The following is an 11,910-nucleotide window of genomic DNA, read 5'->3' as shown; positions in this document are numbered from 1 at the left end:
AGTTGGTCTGCGAAATGGAAAATAATTGAAAATAAAATGGATTTATTATTTATACTTGTTTTATTTTCCAGGTAATTTTGTGAATCATTTAGCTATCACAATTGTGTTAAATGTCGCTGAGATTCCCAAAATAGCCATACAGATGGAAGTAAATAGATTGTAGAGATCTATCCTCCTACGGTGCAAAATAAAATAACATGCCGCCAAAGCTGTGGTCCCCGAGTAGCTTCTTGGTTATAATGGTGGTCCTTGGACAAAACCAGCTGACACCCCCTGCCATAAAAAAAATTGGAAAATGTATTTTCTTCATTCGCCACGAGAGGGCGCCCGCGTACAATTAGAATAACTCGTACCACAGTGTGAATCATATACACTTCTTTTCCCAAATAAAAACCACATTTACTTTGAACTCTGCATATAACAAATCCTCCCCTTGTAAACTCTAGAGCACAACAACAGTGCCGCCTTTCTAAATGCAATATAAAAGTATTCCTGGGTTTACGTGTTTTGCACAGCCAAATTGTGGCAACCAGAATTCTGGCCAGGTTGGACATAAAACAACCATAAAAGCGGCTGTTAATTTCTTTGTAAATGAGCAAACTAATTTCAGAGAGGGACTACAATGACCCCCCATGGTTTTGTTGTAAATAATGACCTTATATTAAATTCATCAGGGCATCCAAGTATTGGCAATTAATGTCCACCTTAAATGTTCAGTCTTAAATAGGGATCATGTTTGATAACACTTTTTGTCAGACTGATAATCAGTCCCAATTGATTGGAACCCAGTCTGCTATTTGACCCACCTCTCCTGAAATCCTAAATGTAGGCCACATGTTCTGTTTTGGAATCCTGCATGTGCTGGAGAATGAGGAAATACGCTTCATTGGAGGTACTTCCGTGCCTCCCCCTCTTTTCCCCCAGAGGTCCTGAGTATCTCCAGTGTAAATATACAGTACACCCGCTACTCCCTGTGGGCTTGTCTTCAATCGATGCCAGACGGCCGAGATTAATCAGACTGTTTATCAAAGATAATATTGCAGGCCGGCACTACATAAGGAAGGGTTACACTATCAACACCGCCCCCATTGATTATGAAGCAAAGAGTGGATATATGAAAACCACCATTTACTTGCCATTCCCGATGACCTAGAAAAGAGGCAGGTGGATTCATTCATCTCAGCTGAAGTGTGGGTGAGTGCGGCTCCACTGGTGTGCAGTTGTGGGAGGTTTGACACAAGTGGAGCTTTCAAAAGCCAGCCACTGCTAACAGATGGTGGTGGGAAATTAAGCAGCTTTTGCACTCGCTCCCAGGAGTCCCTTCCCTTTCCCCCAGTCTTTGTCTCTTTTCACTTTAGCATGTCTCTCAACATTCTTATCTCCTCCTGCTCCCTTGTTGGGCGGGGTGGGCGAGCGGAATGAGCCCGCTCTCCTGTGTTTTCATTAAAAGACAGCGAGTGGGTGACTGATGTAATACGGATGTGTAAAGGGACAAATGCAATTGGGAGTGTTAGGTGATACATTTTGAAGATGATGCTATGCGTGCTTTCCTATTTCCAAAGTGAAAACACTTCGAAATAACGCCAAGGTTCAAGAAATAAAGTGCACTTTCTAAATTTCCACACTATTTTTCTTGTTTTTACTCAAATCAGTAAGTGAGCCAGCCCTCATCCCGCCCCATGTGCCGCTGGGCCGATGCCGAGTCCGGCTTTGGTTACCATGACGACTGGCTGTAGCCGAGAGGATTAAGCTTTGACTTGGGAGCAAACATTTGAGATACAAATGCGTGATGGCAGGGAACTCAATTCACTTCACAACCAGCAGCTACTGAACAATTCTTCTCAAAAGAAAAACAAGGATAACTAGATGGAGATTTAAAATAATCACATCATCGCTTTAGCTTAGCTTAAGCTTAGCAAACATTGCAAAACACTTTAGGAAGGCCATCTGAATGTAAATAGCAGAACAAAATATGGAGATCAATTATATGACAATACACTCAAGTATATATATTTTTATCTTCTGCAAAGAGCCACTAGAGATAAATTATATGACAATACTCAAGTATATATTCTTTATCTTCTGCAAAGAGCCACTAATATTACTGCCGTCTTCGGAGGAGTTTTGACTGGCTCGTGTTTATCCGTGTATCTTTTTAATGCGCTCGCTATTTAATGTTGGACAATTTCTCACGGCACAGCTGAACATCTCTCACGGCACACCAACAAACAGAGATGAGGAAGGAAGTGAAGTGCGCACAGCTTTTGCTCTCTGTGTTTACAGGCAATTTTACGCCGTACCATAAGTGCAGTGTCAGCATCGGGAGAGTCCCAAGTGAGTCTCCTATGTACCAAATAAAGAAAGCCCTGATAAAGCTCAATGACTTCCTTCAGGGCCTATATGCACTTTGATCCCCCCCCCCCCCCCCATCTCTGTCTTTCTGCACACAAGTTTTGTTGTGCAAGGTTCAGGCAAGGTCTTATATTAAAAGTGGTCCATTTAAATCTGAAATATTCCTTCATCTGATTTTTTTGGTTTTGTTTCAATTCTTGATATACACTTTTAAACTACGCATGCTCTGTTTATACTAGAAAGCAACTGATTAACCGGTTAGGCAATTTTATGGGTAAAATACAATTACGATCGAATAAACACCGATATTTTTTTTTTCATGGAACAAAATAATAAATGTTCAGTTCGGAGTCACTTAGAAGGAGATAAATACACGATTGGTCCACTAGAGGGCGCTCTGATTCCCCTCAATCAAATTCCCCCGGAATGATCAACGACGTGCTGGCAAGTAATTGCGCCACCTGCACCGGTAACAACAATGGAGGATTACAGATTTAAGTTAATGCAAGCAAAATTTTGAGCATGATATTAGTGTTACGGCAAAAAAAATAAAAAACAAAACAATTCTCACTGTCAGCAACAAGGGAAGATGAACAGTATCATGGTGGACAACCAGAGAGACACTTTGGGGTAAGTGGTCGTGTTGAACTGACAGACGTATGGACACATTTCTTGGCTGGTTTTGCGAGCTTTAGCAAACGTAGCAATAGTGTAACAAACACACATGTGCAAATGTCGCTTAAACCAAGTATAGAAAGAATATTTAATATTATTATATATTTTAATATTTAGTATTGAAATGGGTTTTTCATTCCAAAGCATTCACAACTGAAATGAATTAGATTTTCATGAGCACAGTTTCCTCTTCTAATGTTCTCCTGAGAAAAAAAAATAAAAAATATATATATATATATATATATATATATATATATATGTGTGTGTTTACAGGCAATTTTACGCCGTACCATAAGTGCAGTGTCAGCATCGGGAGAATCCCAAGTGAGTCTCCTATGTATATACATATATATATATATATTCTTCAATCAGCGGAGCAAATTTTTATTTTTGGATTTGACTTTGCATGATGCCACTCCCCAAAAGTACCATCTTGACTCATTTACATGCTTTTTCAATTGCACACTGACACCAAATTGCCCCTTGTGGGGGGAGCACGTTAGTTTGATGGAGTTTGCGCGTACCACAGGGCAAGACGACCAAATTGTGATGAACTTGATTCGTCAAATTTTTATACATGTAAAAAAAAAGACGTGACAAAATCAGGTTTGGATTGCAAATCCGACACTTGAGTTATTTTTCCATTTTGGAGTGAGCTTCACATTCTCCCTCCCTGCGCTCATTGGTATTCCTGCTCATATTAGCCTCTTCAATCAGCAACAGAAAAGCTGTGATTAATGGCAGCGGAGAGAGCAATCTCCCAGTGATTCACCGGAGTGAATAAAAAGGAAGATTTGCTCATATTTCCGCTCAGACGCCGAAAAATATCGTCCGGCATTGGTGAGACGTTTGATTTATGATGTTGTTATGTAGTTACTCTCGTGTTAAGTCCATAGAGCAAAATGAAAGGCAAATTAGTATGACTAAATGATGCTTCCTGTTTTAGTGTGGAACTCCTCATTTACTGGCCAATCTCACACTTAAATAATGAAAATGGGGTACGTTCGTCTCGATGCTTTGAGTGGTTAACTCATTTCAAGCTAATGTTGGAATCTAGAAATCAAAAAGTTTTTTATGGTTAGTGCTTTTCGTAAATCAAGCATGAATCCTCAATTTTATGTCCGGTAAATTTTCCTTCCACTGCACATAGTAACACCAAGCAATACTGCATTAAATAAATTTCAAGATCTAAAGGTTTTTATTCAAACAAATATGATGACAGCAATATTGTAATGAATCCTTTTTGTGGTTGAGTGACTACACCCCTTTGCCATGATATGAGGAAATAGAAAACAATTTGCATGCAAGATGTTACATCATGTTACGTGAGACCTCAAACCAAAATATTATCGGTGGACATCAAATGACAAGTCGTTTGTTATCCCAAAGAGACGTCATTTCATTTCAAACATTAGCTGGACAACACCAGTATCTCCACATCCAACCCGCATATTAACACAGATTGATTTCAATCAAACATTAGCCCTGCAAATGTGTAACGGGCCATCGGACTAGCGTCATTACTGCCGCTCGTTTACCAGCTAAGAGACGATCAGATATGACAGGGGCGGAATTAGCTTTGTGCTGGCTCTCTGTCACTCTCATCCCAAACTGCCGCCGGGTGTGTGGGTGTGTGGGGGGGGCTTTCCGATTAAAAGGATATATTGTATACTACATGCACATTAAAGACCCCCTGCTCTACTTACAGATCACACAAAGGCCGGATGGAGCGTCAATGGCTGCCCAAAGCTGCTCCTTTCTCCAAGGTGAGGGCGACAAAGCTGGACGCAAAGCCAGTCGTATAAAAATCCTGCTTTGCCACCTTCAACTCCGTGTCATGAATATACAACGGAACAAAGCTTGATTCTGGGGTGGTCTCTTTTGCACCGTGCTGCATGCAGTCTCATTGAACGCTGTTTAAAATCAATACGCTCTGACCTTACCCAAGTCAGAGGCCATGCTGAGGACCCCATCAGGCAGAGTACAGACACCTACCCCACACCCCTTCAAGTATGAGCACTACTGACTAAACGACTTTCAGCAAATTTACATCAGGGCGTTTGTAAACCACATAAATATTAATGTGATTTTTTTTTTTTTTTTAGTAGTATTGCATCATTTTTGCACATGTACTAGTTCAGATATTTAAATGCAAATGTGTTAAAGTGTAAATATTATATGTACTATGCATGCTTATATATATATATATATATATATTAATATTAATTAATTAATTTAATTAATTGTTGGAACCATACTTGCAACTCAAAGTACGCATCCCAAATCATCTTTCTACATTGAAATGAATGAAAATGGCAGTAATTCGTCCTAGCCTTCCCCTGAAAAACAACAAAAAAAAAAACATGTTTTTTTTTTAAAACAATGAACAGCATGAACTGGCTGCCATACAGTAATAAAAGGATTACTAGAATGTATAGAATGAATCTTCTGAAATGGAGCAGCCACTCGAATCTCCCAAAATTCCCAATGGCCACCATGCTCCTGTTTATGACATTAAAAGTGAATTGCAATCCGATTGAAATCCAATGAGTAATATGATAAAACGGAATTGTACATATTAAGTCCACACTGAAGTTCTCACTTCTGGTGAAAGTTGATTGGCACGAACAAATCATTCCTCAGAAAAAGGCAGACTTGTCACTCTGCCGCAAGTTGTGTGGATGGATTAGACCACTACGTGTCGAGGATGGCTTTAATAATTAAGAAGAGCCGAGAATATAAGCTGCTCCCTGTTGTGCAGTCAACTGTACTGGCACGAAAAAGAGCTGGGCTAGAAGGAGAAAGAGGAGGAGGAGAGTGGTAATGGTGAGAAGTGCTTATGAAATATGGATATCAGGAAGAAAGCAGTCCAGGAAAGTTGCCAGGGAAAAAGTCTTTAATTAGTTGAGTGATAGTTGCAAATACTCAACAGTGATAACAGTTGAAAATTAGGACGCATTTTAAAAGTGTTTGTGAGCCATGCACGGCGACGGACGGAGCGCTGTTTGTCTTCATACAACTCCAATTATCGTCCTGCTACGAGAGAAGCAATTAATTGAAGAATTTCCGTCGGTGTCATCAAAGAAAATAGCAAGGTAATCCCTAACGGCATCTGTAGCGCGCGCCTGATTTCATGCCTGTTGGCGCCGCCATTCTGAGTGCCAAAGAATCCCAGCGGTGGTATGAGCCGGGAGATGCAACATCTCAACACTTGTGATGCAAAGTGATTTTGTTCAGAGCAGGTTTCCAGAGTGTTCTTTGTACCTTGTGCGGTTTTGACAGTTGTCACCGCTGTGGGGTTGAAGGTACAATGCTGCGATGACAACTCCTTTTCGCCACTTGAACAAATATTGTGTATCATTCTGCTGCCACCATGAGAAATATTTCCCCATTGACTCTTATTGATTACATGCAGAGTAGCTCCTCTTCAAAGTGATAGATAGGACCAAGGTGGGACTTTTCATCCACTTCCTGTCTTTCTGCATCCTGCTGATGACACTCTGTGACACGAAGCCAGGGTTGCAAACCTCATTTTTGTCGCGGCCCGCATCATTGTCATAGTTTCCGTCGGAGGGCCAACGCAGCAAACTGATGAATAATTAGTTTTGAAATGAGCAACTAGTAAAGCCCGTAGGATGGTAATCAAAATTGCTAGCAATTTCTCTATTTTATTTATTTATTTTATTTTAATTTTAGTATTGACGCATGAAGTCGATGCACAATTTGTTTTTGCGGGCCACAAAAATGGATGTATCTGACCCCCATGCCCCGCCCCCCCAAAAACATCCAACACGATTCCCCTAAAAAGCCATTTTAAGCCATTTTTTATTTCTCTCCTGGTATGTACCCGAGTGCATGGTGTTAGTTATACAACACCGCTGACATAACATAACTCAGCAAAGGGTTACACCAGACACCCTGTGACTTTGCTTATATTAATGTGAAATGAGTGCATTATGAACTACTTGAGTTGCTGCATGCCAAATGTTGCACGCTCTGTTAAGCAAATGACTGTTAGATTTTCCCGGGCCCTGCTGTTGAAGCCCGCCACCGCCATATTAAGATTTAACATCACTCCTGACTGGAGATGGAAGCTGCTTTGCCTTCCCCTCCAGCCTGGCTGAAGACCAGCATCATCCTCATCGCGGCGCAGTTAGCAAGTGTAGCACGCCATCGACGGAGCCGCCTGGCTGTGGCGTTTAGCTTCAAAGAACCACCCGCGGGCATCCTTTCTAATATTGTCGCAGCGACGGTGTTTTTCACAAACCTACTGATGCACGAGGCCCGTGAGGGGAGGGGGGGGGGAACAGAGGGCAAAAATCAAAAGTGTGTGAAGGAATTTTGTCAAACCCCAACTAAAGGTTTCCACTTGAATTCTGTGTGAGCTGTCATTTCGAGGTGACGGATGACTCATCTCGAGGTTGTACGACGTTCACCTCGTCTCCACGTTTGTATTGCGCCATCAAAATGAAAAAGAATCATTCATCCTGACTGAGCGAGTAGATTAACAATGCTTGCACTGTATGGCTGACTCCTCCAGCTCCCCTCCCCTCTCTCTTTGTCTTTTTCTTCCACATGCTACCCTTGTGCATGTTAGCATTACGTAAGCCGGGGGCCGTGTGTTGCAGTGAGAATGATGGTCCGTAGGGGGACGCACAAACAGCTGCAGTGTCAGTGATGGGTACATTTTATTATCACAGCGTGACACCAGACCTCAGGCACCTTCTGTGCACAAAACACAGTAATAAATAAATACTTTTTGATGAAACGTGGCTTCCATCTTAATAGTACGTCGACTATTTATGTGGTATGGCTACTGTTGCCGCAATTTAAACACAGTTTTCCCGCAGTCCTATTCAACCGATCCGACTTATTGCCTCCAGCGGGCTATTTTATTTTCTTCTTTTGAACAATGTGGATTTATTGGTTCGCTTGCAACGTCCTATTCATGATCAACCCAGATTTGCTTTTATGGTTGGTTCATGGTGTTCCCTTTCAAGTTTGATGGTATTCCACATGTCGATGATGTCATCATGGGTTGATGACTCCCATTCCACGTTTCCACCATCAGTTATCGTCCTTCGTTTCGGGTCGCCACATAAGAATCCGCTCTCTAATTAGAGAAATGTATATTTTGTAAATGTTTCTAATTCTCTACATTTCTCTACAGTACTCCTCAAGTCAAGGGAAATGAAGATGAATTCCAGATCAGAAGAAACTCATTTCATCAAGAGCCATGTCGTTGCGTTCAACGGTTGCAACTCTGGGTGAGTCTTTGTTTTGTTTTCCTCAATCAAAGTGATTTAGCAATTTATATCTATACAAGTCTTAATTTGAGGTCTCTGTACACCCACGATACTTCAGGCAAACAAAAATCTGACATTAAGTCCTCCTCACCAGTAGTTGGCGCTATACTGTGGCAGTTTGGTAAATCATCAAATCATCTGCTTCAGAAAGAAATGTATGTTCACATTTTTTGGGTTACTGTGCGAAATGACCTTTTCGGCTGTTGGTGAGTCATCAAAGAGTCAATACTCGGATTGTTATCGATCGAAAAAATTAGTTTGTACATCCCTAGATATAAAGAGCAATACAATTTCAATTTCAGTGAAGAAGTAGCAAGCCACAAAATCAGAACGAAAATACAAACAGGGAAACCTCATTTTTTTTGACCCGTCAATGAGACCTGCCAGCTTGTTGAATTTCATCAAAAGATTAACAAAATGATTCATTAATCGACCTTGACTCGACTTGAATCACATTACAGTCAGTTGCAAAAAAAATATGTAGTCCTTCAACTTTTCGTAGACACAGCTTCCACCAAAGTCGAGAGCCGCTCGCATTTGTCACTGTGGCATGCGAGCTTCCCTTTTTTTCTTTTTTTTCTTTTCTGAGGTGGCCTTGTTTCCGCACGGGCTCTGGGCATCTCTGGCCATGGCTGCCTAGTAACTGGCAGATGCAGACAGTGATTTATGCAAATTGGCAGGGAAGTGCTTGTGGGTCAGCCGCGATAATGTGGCAAGAAGGTGCATGTGGGCGACTCGACGGGATAGCCAAGTCGGAGCAGCGAGTGCAGAATGAGGAGTTGCAAATAATGAGGAGTTTCTTTCTTAAAACTTCCAAATAATGACTTTTTTTGTGCTGTCAATAAACATTCACAATGGCCGCCGTTGGTGCAATAACACTTAATGTTTTCGCCGCTGCCAGGGAACGCCCCCTTGACGACAAAATCAACAACAAAAATATTAAACACTGGCTTTGTCTGAAAATAGTCTGAGCATATCCCCCTCAAGCCAGTTTGACTGCAGTGTGACTCAATTGGATCATTTTTTAAAAATTGTTTCCTCTCTCTGGCTTGTAAAAAGGAATTTTTTAAAATTCAAATTCGTAAGGTGGAAATGATGGTAACAGATGTGATTGCTATCCAGGGATTCCGGATGTTGATACGCTTTACTAAATGTGATCCTTCATCTCTTCCCCCTCATTTCCTGCCAACTCCCAACATCTAATTAAGGCAGGGAGGAAGAAAAAGAAAAAAAAAAATCCGCCACTCTGTGGTTTCACTCGGATCCAGGTGATCCAGATGGTAACCGGGGGGTCGCTATACAGTCTTGCCATCCTCTGATACAAACAGTTGGTGTTTCTATTTTCGAAGCCGGGCACTTGTGGTGCTGGGCGCCGTTTAATTAGAGTGAATACATTAGGTCGTCGCGCGACCCTGCTACCTGGCATGGCTTCCAACGCTTTGGGAGCGGCAGAGGAGGCCATCGCTTGCCCTGCGACACTACACTCCCACCTGGAGGGGAACTCCCAGTGACAGATGGAGGCTTTGCTCGCCGAACTGGGCCGGATTATTGCGGCAACCATTAGCCCGGTCAGCGAGCCACCGTGGTGTCTTTGTGTTGGCTCTACCTTTGCATTCTCGCTGATCCCATCCATCATCATTTGCCTTTGTCTTGCGCTTGATCCAAGACACAAATCTCGGTGGCGGATGACGGGCAGAATTGCTAGCGAGATTATTATTCTCACTTGTCTTTCTGGATCCACACAAAACGTCTCATCCCTCCGGATTTGGCGTTGTTTTTGCATAATCATGCTAGCTAAGCTATGAAATCATAACCAGGTCAACTTGTAGTAAACGAAAACTCATCCGTCCGGTGTCCGGAGAGGTGAACCTTCATGAGACCAGGCAAGCAAGGGGGAATCAATGTGACGCATCTCATAAAGAAGAGAAATGACGGGGATGGGAAAGGAAGCAACGGAGGCTGCCATTAATGCAAAATGTCCAAGCTGTCCAGAGTGGCTTCAATCTAATGGGAGGGACAAGCGTGCACAACCTCTTGAAGGTTGTCCCAGCAATTATACCACTTAGGAGTCTTTGACAGGCAAGGTCGCATCGGCAAACAGACGCCAGAAGCATCATAATATAGCACTCGGCGCCACACGGCTCCTTTTAGCCCAAGCAATATCAATCTTACATGTGTATCTTGTGTCCACCGTGACCGAGAGTCCCCCCCCCCCCTCGCTACTCTTGTCTGGAATGGTTTTGAAAATCGAAAAGGAGGAAAAAAAAAAAACCATGACGGATATAACAATAGAACAGCACCTGTAGTATTTATCCTGTACCTTTTTATTTGACGACAAGGGTCACAAGAGGGAAAAGAAAACAAGTTTGAGCTCTTTCTTGTAAAAAAATAATTGACTGGAAAACTGCTTTTGCCAGAATACGTCACAAAATGTAAATTTGTGATACCGTAATTTTTGGACTATAAGTCGCGGTTTTTTCATAGTTTGGGTGGGGGGGCGACTTATACTCAGGAGCCACTTATATACAAATGGGTTTTTTTTCACTTTTTTGGGCATTTTATGGCTGTTGCGATTTATACTCCGGTGCGACTTACAGTCCGAAAATTACGGTAACTACTTCCTACTATGTCCTAATTTTAATCTTGAATTATGAATGTCATTTTTGAAGCAGATGACAAATGTTGAAATATTTCCAGTGAACCAAATCAGATAGGGACCTCTAAATCGTCTTTGTAAAATGCTGACTTACTCCGCCATTCACCCAAAAGTCATCTAAAATAGTCCTAAGAGATTGAAAATAGATGGTCGGTTTTTTAATGACATTGTGGAAACGCCATTTCCCCTCGCGTTACCAGATAAAAGGAACATCACGCGATTCGTCATTTTGACATGGACTTTATGACTACGTCTGCTTCAAAGTATCAAAACATAACATTTTTGACATACTTTGATGGTACTAAATTGTCCTAACCCAAGTCATTAGTGGTGTGTATTGAAATGAAGTCAGTCATTGTAAACAGACTTTTATTGCTTTTGAAGAAAGAAAAATGGAAACGCGACATACAATATATTTATTTGACAGCGATGATAAACTGTATATACAATATGTCTGAATATATTTGCACATAGATATACTTTATTACAAACAATTGAAGGATGCTGAGTTGGACACATCATGGGGTCTTCTCTTTGGCTTTTTTTTTTGCTCTTCAAGCTCAATTTCAGGACAGTCATTCATCACACAGCTGTCAGAGGCTCCAAAGTGACAGACGGGAGATTTGTAGTCCGGATTGGAGGCACATATTTACACCCCTCCGCCACATGCCTAATTGTTATCAGATATGTTTTTGCCTTCGCGTGCTGTCGGCTTTTCCGGCTCCATCTTGTAATGTTTGAAACCCTCCGAGCCGAGCCGAGCCGCCCCTCCTCAGCAGCGAGGGTCATTCTTAAATGTTCAGGGAGGTGACAAACTGTCTTGTCTGGCGCCAGAGTGTGCACCCAGGGACAAGGAGATTCATGTTAATGGTGTCAAAAGTGGAAACCTCTCAGCTGTCCGTATTTTCCCGTCGACTGTAA

At 41.8% G+C, this 11,910-nt stretch overlaps 1 protein-coding gene across 1 annotated transcript in view; it reads left to right on the top strand.

Moving 5' to 3' along the window:
• The first annotated feature begins 8,104 nt into the window (after positions 1-8,104).
• Positions 8,105-11,910, top strand: part of zmiz1a (zinc finger, MIZ-type containing 1a) — a 105,209-nt gene continuing 101,403 nt past the window's right edge. The window contains exon 1 of the mRNA XM_061285505.1: positions 8,105-8,294. The gene's annotated coding sequence lies outside the window, so the exon portion shown is untranslated. The remainder of the gene's footprint in view (positions 8,295-11,910) is intronic.

Source organism: Syngnathus typhle, linkage group LG8, assembly GCF_033458585.1.
Source record: "Syngnathus typhle isolate RoL2023-S1 ecotype Sweden linkage group LG8, RoL_Styp_1.0, whole genome shotgun sequence".
In the NCBI taxonomy this organism is placed as follows: Eukaryota; Metazoa; Chordata; class Actinopteri; order Syngnathiformes; family Syngnathidae; genus Syngnathus; species Syngnathus typhle.
The sequence above is the reverse complement of the archived record's forward strand: the minus strand, read 5'-3'. Positions and strand labels throughout refer to the sequence as shown.